General features: G+C 35.7%; 1 protein-coding gene across 1 annotated transcript in view; it reads right to left on the bottom strand.

The window, feature by feature from the left end:
• The window catches only part of LOC149776492 (polycomb complex protein BMI-1-A-like), a 125,789-nt gene that overhangs the window by 106,664 nt on the left and 761 nt on the right, over positions 1-18,364 (bottom strand). The gene's annotated exons all lie outside the window — the stretch shown is intronic.

The following is an 18,364-nucleotide window of genomic DNA, read 5'->3' as shown; positions in this document are numbered from 1 at the left end:
TTCCTGGTTTTAATTAACAACGATATTATAACGTTACCACACTGTATCGGTAGCCTGATTTCCTGTTTTTAATTAATAACGATATTTTAACGTTACCACACTGTATCGGTAGTCTGATTTCCTGTTTTTAATTAACAACAATATTATAACGTTACCACACTGTATCGGTAGTCTGATATCCTGGTTTTAATTAATAACAATAACATGTTAATATAACGATACTATTATTGTAAATCTTCATATTTAAACTCAGATTTTAAAGGTCTACAGCTAACATATCTAGAACTGCTGAATATTAAGTCACGTAAATAATGTTTAAACTTCTCTTTGAGTCTAACTTTTTACAGATGGATTTTGATATTTTTAACTGTGAAAAGTTTGATATTCAAAATGTTGGACAGTTCACACTCATAGAAAAAATTATAACACTAAGTAATTATGAAGGCTGATAGTTGCCAGTAACACAATAGTTTATAATATATACTTGAAAGGACATCTTTTTTGTTGTTGTAATAATCCCCAGATTTCTGCTCAAAGTTACAATCCTTTGTTTTATAACAGTCAACATGGAAAGTCGTCCTAACTCTCCAAATATCATTTATGTTGGTGTGATATTGTTACGTTCGTAAACGCGGTGTGATAAAATACAGTTTGAAATACGTGTTCATGTGACATGAACTATTGTGAAATGTTCTTTAATTCTACATGCCATGAGCAGCTTTCACGTCCGGCTTATAGTATTATTCTACTCATTCATAAATTTAATATCAAATGGGCATTTTGTGTGATATTCTTCACTCATTAAATATTAATTCATTGGTGGGGAAAGTCGTCATATATATATACATATTGTGATAGGCTATGTCCGTCCGTCAGTGCGTGAGGGTGGGCGTCAAAAAGTCACATTTTTACTAGAAATATGGACCTCACATCGTATTCTAAACTGCATCTATATCGAGCGAGGGAGGGTCATCGTATTGGGTATGATGTTTTAAGAGACCGAGCAAACGACGATGAAGGTTTCGGAACACGAATGCAGGAAAGGCGTGAATCAAATGAAACATTTTTATAGGTAATATAAACTCTTCCTTGTAAACCTGTGTTCAATTTGCACCGATTGAAAGAGGGCGATCGTATTTAGGGTAGAGATAACAAAGGTTCCAATTCTTCATTCAGTTCTAGCGGTGGAATGGGATTGAATAGAAGGGGTGGGGCGGTGGGGAGGGAGGGGAAAAATTGTAGAAAGCTTTTTTTATTATTATATATTGTATATGTTACGACTTAGATTAACATTTCTTTGTTTCCTTTTGCTCTCTTTCCCAGATGCTTCTTTTTATATACTGTTTCAAAAAAAAACTCATTATATCCTTTTCAAAATTGTAAGCTATTGCGGGGATCTATTTGATATTTGTGTTTATCAATAAGAAAAACTAATAATATATTCTGGCGACCGTATAACAAAATTTCTCAACATTTCTTCTAAATTTGGGATTTTATCATGTTATTAATACTATTTGGAATTGTGTTAAAGGAAGAGAAGTAGAATTGTAATAATAATATGTAGTGTCAGCGGTAGACTAAGTAGAATTGATGATGATGATGATGATGATGATGATGATAATAATAATAATAATAATAATAATATATAGTGTCAGTTGGTAGAGAAAGTAGAAATATTAATTATAATATACAATATCAACGGTAGATAAAATAATAATAATAATAATAATAATAATGATCTTTAGTGTCAACGATAGAGAAAGTAAAATTATTATTAATAATTATAGTGTCAACAGTAGATAAAGAAGAATTGTTAATAATATTCTTTGGTGTCAACGGTAGAGAAAGTGTAATAATAATAATAATAATAATAATTTTTAGTGTCAACGGTAGAGAAAGTAAAATTGCTAAGCATAATGTATAGCGTCAACAGTAGAGAAAGAATAGTTGTTAATAATAATCTATAGTGTCAACGGTAGAAAAAGTAAAAGAAAACAGATCTGTTAATAATAATCTATAGTGTCAACGGTAGAAAAAGTAAAAGAAAACAGATTTGTTAATAATAATCTATAGTGTCAACGGTAGAAAAGGTAAAAGAAAACAGATCTGTTAATAATAATCTATAGTGTCAACGGTAGAAAAAGTAAAAGAAAACAGATTTGTTAATAATAATCTATAATGTCAACGGTAGAAAAAGTAAAAGAAAACAGATTTGTTAATAATAATCTATATTGTCAACGGTACAGAAATAGAATAGAAAATATAATTGTTGATAATAATATACGGCGTATACTTGAAAAAATAATCTATAGTGTCAATGGCTGAGAAAGTATAATTGGTCCTAACGATACATAGTGTCAAAGGTAGAGAAAGTATAATTGGTCCTAACGATACATAGTGTCAAAGGTAGAGAAAGTATAATTGGTACTAACGATACATAGTGTCAATGGCTGAGAAAGTATAATTGGTCCTAACGATACATAGTGTCAAAGGTAGAGAAAGTATAATTGGTCCTAACGATACATAGTGTCAAAGGTAGAGAAAGTATAATTGGTCCTAACGATACATAGTGTCAAAGGTAGAGAAAGTATAATTGGTCCTAACGATACATAGTGTCAAAGGTAGAGAAAGTATAATTGCTACTAACGATGCATAGTGTCAAAGGTAGAGAAAGTATAATTGCTACTAACGATACATAGTGTCAAAGGTAGAGAAAGTATAATTGGTCCTAACGATACATAGTGTCAAAGGTAGAGAAAGTATAATTGGTCCTAACGATACATAGTGTCAAAGGTAGAGAAAGAAGAATTGATAATAATGACACATAGTGCCAAAAGTAGAGAAAGTGGAATTGATAATAAAGATACAGTGTCAAAGGAAGAGAACGTTAATCTCGACCTATTACTATACTTTCGTGATAAGACTGGCAAATCACGATAATTTCCAATCAAGAGTCTTTGCAAAAGGAAACCATCAAAGCGATGAAAATAATATTTTGCAACTCATTTCTGAGAAAGTTTCTCTTGTAGAAGTTCTCTATAGAACTCCGGCCCGGTGAGATCTCCTCGTCAACATCCAGTAGTATTAATGCGATTAAAGCGATAAATAAAAGATGATTTTAGGTTCAAGCTTACTATTTGCTTACAATTTACCTACACTTAGACTTTTTCAAAACAATTACATTAATTTTTCCGTTAATTATTTTAAACTGATCAGCGACCTTCATTCCTTTAAATACTGAATTTAATATACCGCCAAACAGGACGGTTCCTTAGTTCATCAAACAATTGGTTGCCTGCGACCTTTAGCGATTATTGCAGACACTTTTCAGAAAATTTACCATAAAATGTATTTTAATCCGTGTTGTCTGCAAGGATATTGCAAACATAAAAAAGAAAATTATTTAAAGCCTCAAAATGTAAATTAAAACATTTAGTTATTACATATTTGCATGCTAATTTTGAAGAACAACAACCATTTTATTACTTTAAAAAATATTCCATTATATTTCTAATTATTTGTCACTTGTTCACTCGATGATAGCCGAAACGAAGAATATAAATAGTAAAATAATATTAGATGAAACTACTACCAACTATTACCAATGTCATCGCCATCATCGTCTAGGTCAAATCATGTTCCGATCTAATCCTCTTTCTTGATTACATACTGCAGTGATATGTATTCAGGAATTGGTAAGGAGGAATAACAGTGATCTTAATAGAAACCTCGTCAGATGCAGAACAATGGTTTGAATAAAATATATAATCATATTTATCAAGAATGCCTAAAAGAATTGAACTTTAATGACCGAGACACCCAAGGTGCCAGTGGCCCGAAAAAGTTTGGGAACCACTGGTCTGATGTATGACTTTCAAAATCTATGAGATATTACATCACAGCTAGTATGAACTAGCGTGAACTAAAAGACTTGAACTTTAATGACCGAGACATCAAATCAAACAAGTTTTTAAAATACATTTGTATCTTTTTTTCCCCTGAGTCAGTTTTTATAGAGTTTATCCATATAATGTAAAATGAAGGTATTATGAGATTTTACAAACAATTATTGTCTGAAGAACATAATCGTATTATGTGTTAACGACCTGATCTGAGTAAAGCCTGGCTGTGCTTGTGTAGTTTTATGTGTTAACGACCTGGTCTGAGTAAAGCCTAGCTGTGCTTGTGTAGTTTTATGTGTTAACGACCTGGTCTGAGTAAAGCCTATCTGTGCTTGTGTAGTTTTATGTGTTAACGACCTGGTCTGAGTGAAGCCTTGCTGTGCTTGTGTAGTTTTATGTGCTAACGACCTGGTCTGAGTAAAGCCTAGCTGTGCTTGTGAAGTTTTATGTGTTAACGACCTGGTCTGAGTAAAGCCTATCTGTGCTTGTGTAGTTTTATGTGTTAACGACCTGGTCTGAGTGAAGCCTTGCTGTGCTTGTGTAGTTTTATGTGCTAACGACCTGGTCTGAATAAAGCCTGGCTGTGCTTGTGTAGTTTTATGCATCAAAATGACAGATTGACCTATATGAAAATAATTTAACAAAAGAAATTCTTGGCATAGTAAAACTTGAATAAAAATGTGAAAACTTCCGCCACTGGATATGTCTCTTAATGTTATCAAATATTGGAAATTAGAAGAAGAAAAAAACAAATGTCAAGAACTTTTTGAGAGAGAGAGAGAGAGAATATAATTGCTGTAATTAATTCTAACGCGGTTTAATGTTGAATACGATGGTGCTCGTTATACCGGACATTCTATCAGCATAAGCGAGGATTAGATTTCTCCTGTTGTGCCCCCCCCCCCCAATTTTTTTAAATAAAGAAAATATATGTCGTCCTTTTCAACATGCAGAGCATACAAATATGAATCATTTTTATATTTAAGTTATATCCGGGATGTAATCGACAAAGTAGCTTGTGTGTGCTCTTTGAGAAGATACTGCTTATAGTACTTTGAACTAAATTTACATATAAAATGTAGTGCGGACCTAATTTGGTCTGGACAATTCGTTCGGTACGCTCAGTTTGGTCACATACGGATCACATGCACTGTTTACTAAAAATAGAAGACACGTATTTTATTAGAAAACGCCGTCTAAAAACAGAATCTGGTCAAGACCAGATTTCTGGTACAAGACCATGAACAGATTCCATAATACATGTAGTCCGAACCGAATGTACTGGTCCAGACCAAAGTATTGACCCAAATTTGACCCACACTTTATCGAATGTGTACGGATATATAAATGGGGCCGATATGCAGTGGTTTAAATTCTTCAAATAACATCTCAGAAGTGAAAACCATGTCTGACGAACATGTGTTCCTAATCATACTAGCTGTGATGTAATATCTCATAGATTCGAAAGTCATACATTAGACCAGTGGTTCCCAAACATTTTCGGGCCTCTGGCACCTTGGGTGTCCCCAGCGCCCCCTACCTTACCCTGTAAAAAGCATTATTCAGCTTTAGCACCCCTTTGGTAATCCTACCGCCCCAAAGGGTGTGGTAGCGCCCACTTTGAGAACCACTGTATTAGACCAACAAGTTGTTCTCAGTATAATTTTTAATCGTCACGACTAGTGGGGGAGCTATGCACGTGAGCAGTTTCCTTTAGCTTACTTCGTGTATGTTTAAACATAAGAGCTGTTATAGTTTATAACCTCAGTCAGCTGTGCGTTCAACAGATGAAATGTTAAAGTCTATAATATCAGTTAATTGTGCACACTTAAACAGATGAGATGTTGTACTTTATAACATCTATTAACTGTGTATAATTAAATGAGACGTTACAGTTGATGACGTAAATTAACTGTGCCTGATTAAACAGATGAGACGTTATAGTTTGCAACATCTATTAACTGTGTATAATTAAATGAGACGTTATAGTTGATGACGTAAATTAACTGTGCCTGATTAAACAGATGAGACGTTATAGTTTGTAACAGCCATTATATATATATATATATATATATATATATATATATATATATATATATATATATATATATATATATATATATATATATAGTGGTCTCAGGGAAGAAAAGTATAATATACTGACTTACCCTCAGCAAATACACTGTTATTATTATTATTATTATTATTACTGAGGACATTTTTTGGTATATTCATAAATCAACACAACCACAGTGGGGAAAATTTTAATATTTACTGCTTTGGATCTATTGTAGTAATTCTATGTCATCCGGGGCAACCTCTTTAATAACAATCGGTCTTTCCGCGGTGCCGGATTAAAGGTGCAGGAAAAAACTTATATAATCAAGGTGTTTGTCGTCGTTACACAGTTGATCAAGGGACAGTAATATGTTGTTTGTTAAATACCATGTGTAAAAGTTGCGTCCCCTGAACTCTTTCGATCACTATCCAAGCGATAGATCCATATATAGCTTAGTAAATAAACTGGATTATATAGGTGTTTTTATACAATCTAGGTTAGTGCTGGCGTAGTTAAGTGGTTACTTCGCATGATATGGTATCAATTTCGCCTTAACGAAACCGTTGTGGGTTCGAATCCCACAATAACCACTGACGCTGTCCATGCACTTTTTCCTTGTTTTATGAACGTGAATGACAGCAAGCTACTAATGTTTACATTGTACAGCCTTTTAAACCATCTTGGTAATCCATTTGACAAAAATACAAACAAGCAAATTCACGTTCCTTAAAAAAAATATCATTCAGACAAATACGATCGTTACATGGTTTTATATTTGACCGCAACCGCATTCAGTGTTTTTACTCGAGTTAGTACCAATACTATACAATACTGTTATTAAGTTAAGTTATATTGATTTGCGATATATTTCAGTTTTATTGTTGTGAGAAGTTGTTCCCACTGTGCTACACGGTCTTATTGTTGTGAGAAGCTGTTCCCAGTGTGTTACATTGTCTTATTGGTATGAGCTGTTCCCAGTGTGTTATAGTGTTTTATTGTTGTGAGATGTTCCCAGTGTGTTACATTGTCTTATTGTTGGGAGATGTTCCAAGTGTGTTATAATGTCTTATTGTTGTGAGATGTTCCTAGTGTGTTAAAATGTCTTATTGTTGTGAGATGTTCCCAGTGTGTTATATTGTCTTATTGTTGTGAGATGTTCATAGTCTCTTACATTGTCTTATTGTTGTGAGATGTTCCAGCGTGTTATACTGTCTTTGAGATGTTCCCAGTGTGTTATAATGTCTTATTGTTGTGAGATGTTCCCAGTGTGTTACATTGTCTTATTGTTGTGAGATGTATCCAGTGTGTCATAGTGTCTTATTGTTGTGAGATGTTCCTAGTGTATTATAATGTCGTATTGTTCTGAGATGTTCCCCATGTGTCTTATTGTTGTGAGATGTTCCCAATGTGTTAAAGTGTGTTATTGTTGTGAGATGTTTCTAGTGTGTTATATTGTCTTATTGTTGTGCGCTGTTCCCAGTGTGTTATAATGTCTTATTGTTGTGAGGTGTTCCCAGTGTCATACATTGTCTTATTGTTGTGATATGTTCCCAATGTGTTATATTGTCTTATTGTGTGAGATGTTCCCAGTGTGTTATATTGTTTTATTGTTGAGAGATGTTCCAGTGTTATATTGTTTTATTGCTGTGAGATGTTCCTATTGTGTTATGTTGTCTTATTGTTGTGAGATGTTCCCAGTGTGTTATAATATATTATTGTTGTGAGATGTTCCCAGTGTGTTATAATGTCTTAATGCTGTGAGGTGTTCCCAGTGTCATCCTTTGTTTTATTGTTGTAAGATTTTCCCAGTGTGTTATAATGTATTATTGTTGTGAGATGTTTCCAGTGTGTTACGTTGTCTTATTGTTGTGAGGTGTTCCCAGTGTCATACATTGTCTTATTGTTGTGATATGTTCCAAGTGTGTTATATTGTCTTATTGCTGTGAGATGTTCCCATGGTGTTACATTGTGTTATTGTTGTGAGGTGTTCCCAGTGTCATCCATTGTTATATTGTTGTGACATGTTCCCAGTGTGTTATATTGTCTTATTTTGTGAGATGTTCCCAGTGTGTTATATTGTTTTATTGTTGAGAGATGTTCCCAGTGTTATATTGTCTTATTGTTGTGAGATGTTCCCAGTGTGGTATATTGTCTTATTGTCGTGAGATGTTCCCAGTGTGTTATATTGTCTTATTGTTGTGAGATGTTCCCATTGTGTTATATTGTTTTATTGTTGTGAGATGTTCACAGTGTGTTACATTGTCTTATTGTTGTGAGATGTTCCCATTGTGTTATATTGTCTCCATTGTGTTATATTGTCTTATTGTTGTGAGATGTTCACAGTGTGTTACATTCTCTTGTTGTTGTTATATGTTCCCAGTGTATTACATTGTCTTATTGTTGTGAGAAGCTGTTCCCAGTATTAATGCTACGCCTGTTTACAAATCTGGCGAGCATCTGAAGTCTTACTCTGCAGGAGAGTGTTGGGGATGTGTGTGTGTGTGTGTGTGTGTGTGTGTGTGTGTGTGTGTGGTTGCTATTTAACGTAGCTTTAACAATTTTTCAGTTATATCGCTGCGATGTCTGCAGTGTGGCAGTGTATAGTTATGTCTAGCACTGGGGCATCATTCCGCAGACATGTAGCATGATGTCCCACCCAGTCACATTATCCTGACAAAAGGTCGACCAGATCTAACACCAACCTCTTAATACGAGGCAGCTGTGAGTACCATTCTTATATGTCTTTGGTATGACTCGGCCGGGGTTCGAACCCGCGACATCTCGCATCCTAGGCGGACGCTTTAACCACCAGGCTACCGGAGCGGCCGGATGGAGATGGGGGTGGTGGTAACATTTGCAAATCTTATTGAATATGTATTCCATCACTTGTCCGATTTTTAGTGATCTAACACTTATTGCAATTGCTCACATCCCCAACTAGAGTTCCGAAACCAGGAAAGAAAAGGAGTCTTTCTGGATACGCCTCCTCCAAGCGGTTTAAACCAAGAAGACTAGAAAATGACAGCCATTTTCAAATAAAATTATCTTTTTTGCAGCCGACACATTTTCTTTGAAATAATTCTCTACATTTGTTTATTAGTCACCCAATAACATATAATGGCTACTAAAACAATGCAATATCCGGGATATAATTAGCGCGTACATAAATTTACATAAAATAACAGATGTCGCTATGGCTCATCGATTTCCAGATCAATATAAAATATCTTCCAGCATCTGCAGCAAGTCATAGCTGTGTCAAGTTTTGCAAACACAACGGTTTTTCTGTTGTATTTGTTTGTCTTGTCTATGTTTTGTATTTGCCTTTGAAAAAGACTCGTTAGGAATCGAAAGCGCTTATGCTAGTTAGATACTAGTTTCACACTGTTCGTAGTATATTGCATATATATATATATATATATATATATATACATATATATATATATATATATATATATATATATATATATATATATATATGTGTGTGTGTGTGTGTGTGTGTGTGTGTGTGTGTGTGTGTGTGTGAGTACTTCTTGAGAGCTCAGTGTTTAAACAATTATTTGAAAAGTCTAATGCTAACGCTAGAACAGTATGCAAGGTCGGTTTAAGGAAGGGGCCATGGCTGGCACGTACCCAGTGATCCCTACATTCATGGGAGGGGGATCCTTTTGTTGCCGTGGATCAAATCATAGAAGTCTCTAAATAAAACATATATCGGTCAGAGACGTCAAAATACAGTACTTAATATAGTTATAATAATTATACACACATACAGGAAAGTTTTAGGACTGCTTACAGGTCAGTCTGATTAATAATATACCTCCACTGTCTTCAAGTAGGTCTGTGGAGATGTAAATTTTATTTGACTGTCTTTTATACCAGTTCTCCAGACGCTTATCTTAAGTGCTCTGGTCCGTTCAAAGCCGTAATCCGGCCGTGATGCAACGGAGACTTTGGTTAACATAAACATTGATACATCGGTAATGTTTGCTTTTGGTCTGAGCCGTGATGTTTCACCTGCATTGTAGCATAGTGTCGGCTTTATTTTTAGACAAAAATTAGAATTCCGCATACCCTTTAAGTGTGATGCTCTTCGTTTGTCTGTCTTTTTGTTATCGATGCCATCTCCTCCTAACCAACTGTGTTAAAAATCACATTGTACTTTATGAAGCATGGTACAAAAGATGTAATTAAATTAGCTCCTCCTCCCACGGAACTAGAAAGAGGGGTCAAAACGTCAAATGAATTAAAAGAAAAATATTACATTAACTTGCAGTCATTTTTTTTCTTTGCTCACTAAAGTGAAAAAAGCAGTAATATACGTAAGAAAACATACACATGTAGCGTTTTTCGAGTTTCAATATTACCAACACTTTAAAAGTATGGGATTTGAGAAGAGGGCCAGGTAGGTTATTCGAGTTTGTTTTTCATTTGTAAAATAGCATCAATTGTTTAAACAAATAAAAATATCAGTATACATCAAAAATGGAATCCTACAGCTCACATCTCTAACAGTGAAATCCTACAGCTCATATCTCGAATAAAAGAATAATACAGCTCATATCTAAAATCGTTGGAATCCTACAGCTCATAATTCTGGAGTACAGAAAAAGGAATTAGTATTTTGTGTTAAATCTTCAAAGATGCGAGAGACTATTTTAAAGAGTCTAATTATAGGACTCACGGTACTAATGGTATGGAAAAATGGAAACCAGTTTAGAAATGGGTGTATTGGAATACAAAAATGGGAACCAGTCTAGAAATGGGTGAAATGGTATGGAAAAATTGGAACCAGTCGAGAAATTGGCGTGATTTCATGGAAAAATGGGAACCATCCTAAAACTTGGCGTAATGGAATCGGGTCACAATTAGTACTTCCAGTTCAGTACCCGTAGTTCTAGTCTATTTTTAGAACATTTTTTCCTCTCTCATTTTGGTGGTGATAGAAGAGTTATATTTATGCATGTTTTGTAGGGATATAAAGGTAATTGTTTATTCTTTAGAATATGAGCTCAGGGTGTGGTGTTCCATGTGTATTTCGGCGACAGTGCACAGTGAGTAATAAGGCCTTGGTGATGATCCGGAAGTGAAATATGTGTTATGTTTACATGCTGCTCTGTTGACAGTCCAGCCTCTCAAAAAAATGCAGGTCAACCTTTGACAAGAATTTCACCGTGAAGTCATCTTTGAAGGTATTTTAAATTAAAACATGATTTGTATTGATTGTCACACAGTGGAAAGGTCAGTATTGAGAAAGAAATGTTGAAAACATATAGTAAAATTAATTGTGTTCTGTGTTCTAATGGTATGGACAAATGGGAACCAGACTAGAAATGTTTGAAATGGTATGAAAAAATTGGAACCAGTCTAGAAATTAGCGTAATGGTTTGGAAAAATGGGAACCAGCCTAGAAATTGGCGTAATGGTATGGACAAATGGGTGAACATATATGGGTTTGGCTCGCCAGTATTGTTTGATAATGAATGTTACATTTTAGTAAAAACAATCTTTAGAAAGCTTATCCTAGTTATAACTGAAAAAATACATTGTCTTATTGATGAAATTTCTGTTCTTTAACATCCTTGAGTTGGGACTACTCGTTACTCAAATTAGCACATGACTCTTTGATGCGGAACTGAAAGCACGTGGTTCAAACACATGTAGGTCCAGAAAATGCCGCAAGTCATATGGTTTTCCCTGCAAATAAGCTGTCATCAAGGATGTATCCATACTGATAAATATAAGTTTGATAACGAGGCCACAGACATTTAAAGTTAATGCATTTTTAATATCATGGTGTTTGCATAGGTTTACTGAGGGAACTGAATTAGTGCCGTGAGTCATTTAAATCCAACTTGAAATCTGAAAATGTAGTATCTTAGGAATTTATTTTGCAACTAATAAGAAAGTAAGAAGCTCCTATAATGTTATATAATGTTTCCCGCTAAGTTTGTTTGGCTTCAATAGCCTTCTTTTTTGTTAAATATTGTTTTAATTGAGGATTGGGCAAAAGATACGTGACAAAAACAAAATCAAATCTCATGATCTCAACTTTTCATTGCAGCAAATCATCCTTTTATATGTATGTATGTATGTATGTATGTATGTATGTATGTATGTAGGTATGTATGTATGTATGTATGTAGGTATGTATGTATGTATGTATGTATGTAGGTATGTATGTATGTATGTATGTAGGTATGTATGTATCTGTGTATGTATGTGGATAAGTTCACGTGTCGAGCCATAAATACACACATTCGCATCATCTTTACCATCCTGAAGTACACTCGTGACGTTAATGCGAAAGAGCTAGAAGGAATAAATGAGGAAATAATCAACTTCTGAGTATATACAAGACAGAAATTCACGCTTGAAACGGAAACATTGTATTGTCATGAATGGCGAAGCCACGAGTCACGAGTAACAATACAAAATGATTCTACTGCAATAGTAAAATATTGTTTTGCATCTGCTAACAAAAAGTATGTATGTATGTATGTATGTATGTATGTCAATAAATGGTAACGGGCCGTTTCGCAACCCCATGCTGGTCAAGAAATGGTCAAGTACCATATCTGAGACCGTACATTGTTGCCAAAAGGCTAAACACCATTCTGAACTGCGCAATTTTAACGCTTGTTTACCCGGACCTTAAACGGCATCTGGTCGTTAGGTAACTAATCAATTCAACACTTAACTTTATCTGTTTCTGACGACGCGGTGGCATCGCAACTCGCACTGTTGATTATTGTCAGAAGAACTAATAGATAAATAGAACCAAGGAATAACGTTGTGTTAGCTCCTATAGCAGTAGTTCATCATGTTTTTAAAATTGTATAAGATGTTTTAAGAAGGCTGGACATTAGATAGTCGATAATATCAGATAAAATTAAAACTTGGCTTGCAAACATTATTTAAATAATCAAGTCATTGATGTTGCCGACGTCACCCATCACCATATAAGCAGTAATAAAAGGCCGGTTTGAGACAAACATACATCGCATTTCGCTACGTCAAGGTACATCAACATTTTACAATACCCTGTTAGCCTCAAAAGGGTTGGTGAAGGTGGGTGGTCATGTTAACATAGCATCAGGTACGGGGTTTGAGACCACAATACATCACCAAGCAGCAACGTTTTTACTAGACCCCGTGCGTCACTGGGGGCGGTGGGTGTATATGGATTTAGACAGATCTTTGCGATTATAACAGGGTGGGTGCCTATCACCAACACACCAATTAGAGACGCGAGGGGTTTATGGAATGACGTCATTAACTATGGACCGCAAAGGAAGTTATGCGTCTGGTTTCCCCTTGGCAGCCCAGCCTCCTGTATGAAGTGCTTTAACACTTACTGTGCTGTTCATACTCAGATATGGCACTCACACAGAGATACCGAGACGAGACCCGACTCCTGACCTGTTGGAAGTTTGGAGCATGTACTCTCACCGTTAATAGCATATGCAACAAATGCTCAGAGGCACCATAGCGGACAAAAGCTGGTCCAGTGAGAAAGTTGCAGTTGAAATTTCGATGTCGTGTGTCGAGAAATCCAATATCACGTGTTGGATCAAATTGCATGTCCTTAAAGTTTCATTTTCTTGATCGAGATTGTAGATTTTATGTGTTGAATTATACAGTGGTGGTTTAAAGTTCTATTTCCTATATCAACGTTTTACAGTGTATATTTTGAATTAAACAACGGTGGTTGAAATTTCACTATCATGTCAAGAATCCCTAATTCACACGTTGTATGCAACTGTTTCGACGAAAGTTCCATTTCATACGGCGAGTATTTAGATTTCATCCATTGAATTTCACAGCAACGAGAAGCAGCCTCTTTGTTTAGAAATAATGCGGTCCGTTCACGAGAGCGACATCTAGCGAAGAAATATATAGTAATTCTCGACCCGTGAATGGTAACTTTAAACTGTAAATGCATAAAATGTAATGGCGCCTCATAATTGAATACACGAATTATATCTCTTAATACTCGATATTATTTTGAATTGTTAAAGTGGACATTGTATAATGATAAAAAAAGACAATTCTGACAAGGACAACACAAATGTCCAATCACCGCTGTGTAATTCAACAGATACAATCTAAAAACTCAACAGACGAAATTGAATGTTCAGCACAATCAATGTGATTCAACATGTTAAATTGAAACTCCGACATATGACGTTAAAATTTCAACAACCACCGTGTAATTTAGAAAGATACAATCTCAAAACTAGACATTGGGCATTGAATTTTCAACCGGCGCTGTGCAATTCAACAGATGCAATCTAAATACTCAACATATGAAATAGAACTTTCAACATAAACTCATTTAACCAATATGTAAGTTAGGAATTCTCGACGTATGACATTGAAATGTCAACCACCGCCGTGTAATTCAAACGACACAATCTAAAACCGTGACATAAAAAATATAACTTTCAACCACACTGTCTAATTCAAAATAAAATCTAAAATCTCGATCTAGAGAATGGAACTTTAAGGACAAGCAATTTTGATACAACACGTGAAATTGGAATTCTGGACATATTACATTTAAATTTCAACGGCAAGTTATGATTGGACCAGCTTTTGTCCGCTACGGCGCCACATATATACCATAGTCCACTACATCATGCAAAGCATGAAGGGAATGAACGCACTACTCCGGGAGGGTCAGATCGAAGAGAGCAAATACGATGATATTGTTACGAGTCGATGCTCTTAAAATAACTATCAGAAAAGAGCGAAGACAACAAGCTTTATAAAATGTAATCAATAATTTGTTTCCCTATAATACAAAGTGAACAGTGAGATAAAAGAACTTACGGTATTGCGAATCGAATCCAAAAATAATCCAAGAATTAAAGACACAATCATAGTAATAAAAAGTCGGGAATGAAACTCAGTTCAAGTCCCGAAGAGATCCAAAATTGAAGGCGATGACGTGTCTGATATAGCCTACGAAAGACTTCTGTGTCAACAGTCTCTTGTTGAATCACAGAAATATTATTCCAGGTTTGAATTCAGTATATATTTCAATGAATGTCTTTATCCAAGAATTTTGTCACAGCACTTTTGTATTTCCAGATATAATAAGTAATTAAATTCAAAAATCTGAAGAAACTGAAATTCAGCCCAAACTGGTCACAACATAATCCAACTTAAGTGCTAGATGTTAAAGCACGACTGGTAAAATCCTCACAGTCACAATATAATATAGTTCTCTGCTTGACCACAGGTCACAAGTTAGCACTTTCTAAAAACAACCTTTCCCTAATGGAAAATAACATTCGAGAATGATCTAATGAGCATTATTTGCTTACAAAACATGACCTAAAACTCTGACACAAATCAACATGTTTACCTGAATAATTATTCGGTTAACAAGCTCATACAATAATGAAGCTATTATTAGTTGTTTACATAAACGAAATTTAAAAAAAAAAGTAAATCAGGTCAAACAGAAATGCGCTCAGTTCTGGACAAGGTGAAGTCCAGCAAACAATGTTACATTATATAACATGTAATGAAATATATTTATATATATATAAAAAAATAAAACTAACAGACAAATAATTAAACTGAATATACATAATAATATGCTGGAATCAATAGTGGCTACCCAGGCACGGCAGCTATCCCCAGCCATTGGGCGATCCACGCCAGCCTCTAAGCGGCAAAAGCACACGCTGGCTCAAAGGCAGACACCCATGCTGTCAGCGTTGTGGAGGGCCTCAGAGGCAGACATCAGTACCATACTCACTAATATGGGGAATATATGACCTTTGCCCTGGTCCAGCTCCAGTTTTCAGATATATACCAGTTATTGTCTGCAGTCTATACACGATATCCTCCCCTTCTGACCTTCAAGAGTATATATCCGTACTAGTATATCGATGGGTTGGATATCTTTAATGAGACGCAGCTAATACCCGTCGAGACCCGCTACAGCATTAGGGCACGAGCTATATACATCGAGAACCTCAGGCAAGGGATTTTCGCAAGTACGACGCAAAAACAACATATAACGACATATAACTTGACAAAGACTGGTCTCTTCATGCTGTACATGGAAACATTGATCGGGCCTGATGTGATCAAGAACCAAGCCTATGGTCACGTCCAAACACATGTCAACATAAACTTATGAACTCCCTATCCGAGACATAGGCAGTTGAGGACGAGGTATCAGAACAACTAGGGATGACGTGGGCAGCTCAATGCCGAGATTGAGCGCCCCCCGCCCCCCCCCCCAACACTGTTAAAAGCAATAATAATGATGACGGTAAGGCGGTGTCTATTACTGTAACCATATGCGTCGGGTACGTGGGTGTATGAGTTGCTCGCTATACCGCTGGAAGGCGTATCACTCGTGTACATAGTCATCTCCCTAGCTTTGCAATTCACCGTCTGCGGCCTTCGTCTAAAAGGTCAAAGGCACAATCAAATGAGAGTCCACCAATATCGCCCTCCTCTAACCTCCCATCATGGATCATGGGGTCTTGTTAAAGAGTTGCTGTTCCTTGAATAAGTAAATTGTGATGGATAATGCTCTCAAAACGGCCTATTACTACTACTACTAATACTACTGTAATTTACTTCATAAACTTTTTTCGCAATTGAATGTTAATTTTTAAAATTTTAAATCGCCTTACAAATGTATCATATATGTGGTGCATTCCAAACTGTTGCATTTTTCATATATTGCAAAGGTCCCATCAAAGAACAAAAATAAATGGGTTCATGTTTTGAAAGAAAATCCCATTAATGTCATTATTAAAGCACAAATTACGTTCAATATTTGAACATAATATCCGAAACTTTAAACCTGGCTTTTAACCTAGAATGAGTTGTCACCTCAGAAAAAAGTCCTATACAGTCCCATAAAGTCACCGTGGCATTATGTTCCCCAAACGATGAAGTCAAAGTACTTTGTAAACGTTTCCTAGCTATGTATTTGCTAAAAATAGAAACAACCGTGAATTCAACATTGAGTTCTCCTAAGGTATCGTGTGTATCATAGGAAAGAAGTGTGTGTGTGTGTGTGTGTGAATTGGATTTTTAACGTAGCTTTAACAATTTTGCAGTCATATCTCTACGATGTCTACAGTGTGGCAGTTAATAGCGATGTTTAGGACTGGGACATCAAGCCGCAGACATGTGGCATCATGTACCACCCAGTCACATTTTCCTGACACAAGGCCGACCAGTCCTAACACTAACCTCTTAATGCTGAGCTCCTTGCGAGGCAGCTGTTAGTGCCATTTTTATTAAGTCTTTGGTATGACTCGGTCGAGGTTCGAACCCATTACCTGTCTCATCCGAGGCAGACGCTCTAACCACTAGGCCACTGAAGCGGTCAGCGTACATTTTAGAGAGTTTTCCCAGCTTGCACTTAACAAACATTTGATTTGTTATCTATTGTTATCACTAATGTTCCCTTATCACTGATACCCAGAAAGGGATGGGGACTTCTACGGTATATATATACTGATCAGCAGGTAAAGGAGAATATTGTCGTGGCAGCAAGTAATGAGGGTGGGGTGGAGGTGGAACACGTCCTTTAATAATAATAATTAATAATAACAATGTGGGTTCCAATCAAACAGCTATGAAACAAGACACATACATAAGTGCTGTAGCAGATTTTAGGATAGTCCGGCCTGAATTAACTGGTCCGGGCCAAGCATGTTATCCCATATCCAATTCTGTAAACCCGGACTATCTGCAATGCTTACAATTCTTCATAGGATGAAAAAATACACTTCAAAAGCAAAATCCACATATCTGACTAACCTGTGTGTCTATTCAGGTTATTAGTTTCAGACGATTAGCTCTTTTGTCATTTTTGGAAAGACAAGCAAACCATGCATGTACGATATTACAAACATGCTTCCCTATTTTGTGAATAATAGTTACTTATTTTGCTAAGATTAAACATAATTTTGCATAGATGATGAACCTTGACGAGATTATTGTGCATATCCACGAATCTACATAACCACTTGAAGACAGGTAACATTAATTGATCGTTGTATTTTATCTATTTGGGTAAATTCTATAGACTGGCTGCCAAGACCTCCGGCCTTTTATCTTTCTGTTACAAGTTTAGGTAGGGCAGAGAATTAGGGTAAATGGGTATATCTGAAAGTTAACCAGGCAGAAATAATTGTATTGATAATTGCATTGTCGTGAGGACGACAACATGTTTAGTAATTATGTAACATTCGAGAAGGCCATTTAGGAAATTACTTTACAAAAGTCTCTCTCTCTCTCTCTCTCTCTCTCTCTCTCTCTCTTCGGGACACGCGCGAATACGTATCGGCAAAATATTAACTGTCAATACGTACTTAGATTCATTGTCTGATATTAAGTTTATCAATACTCTTCTGGG

Source organism: Sinohyriopsis cumingii, chromosome 18 (genome assembly GCF_028554795.1).
Source record: "Sinohyriopsis cumingii isolate HCF-2022 chromosome 18, ASM2855479v2, whole genome shotgun sequence".
Taxonomy (NCBI): Eukaryota; Metazoa; Mollusca; class Bivalvia; order Unionida; family Unionidae; genus Sinohyriopsis; species Sinohyriopsis cumingii.
This window is presented reverse-complemented; position numbering and strand designations above follow the sequence as displayed.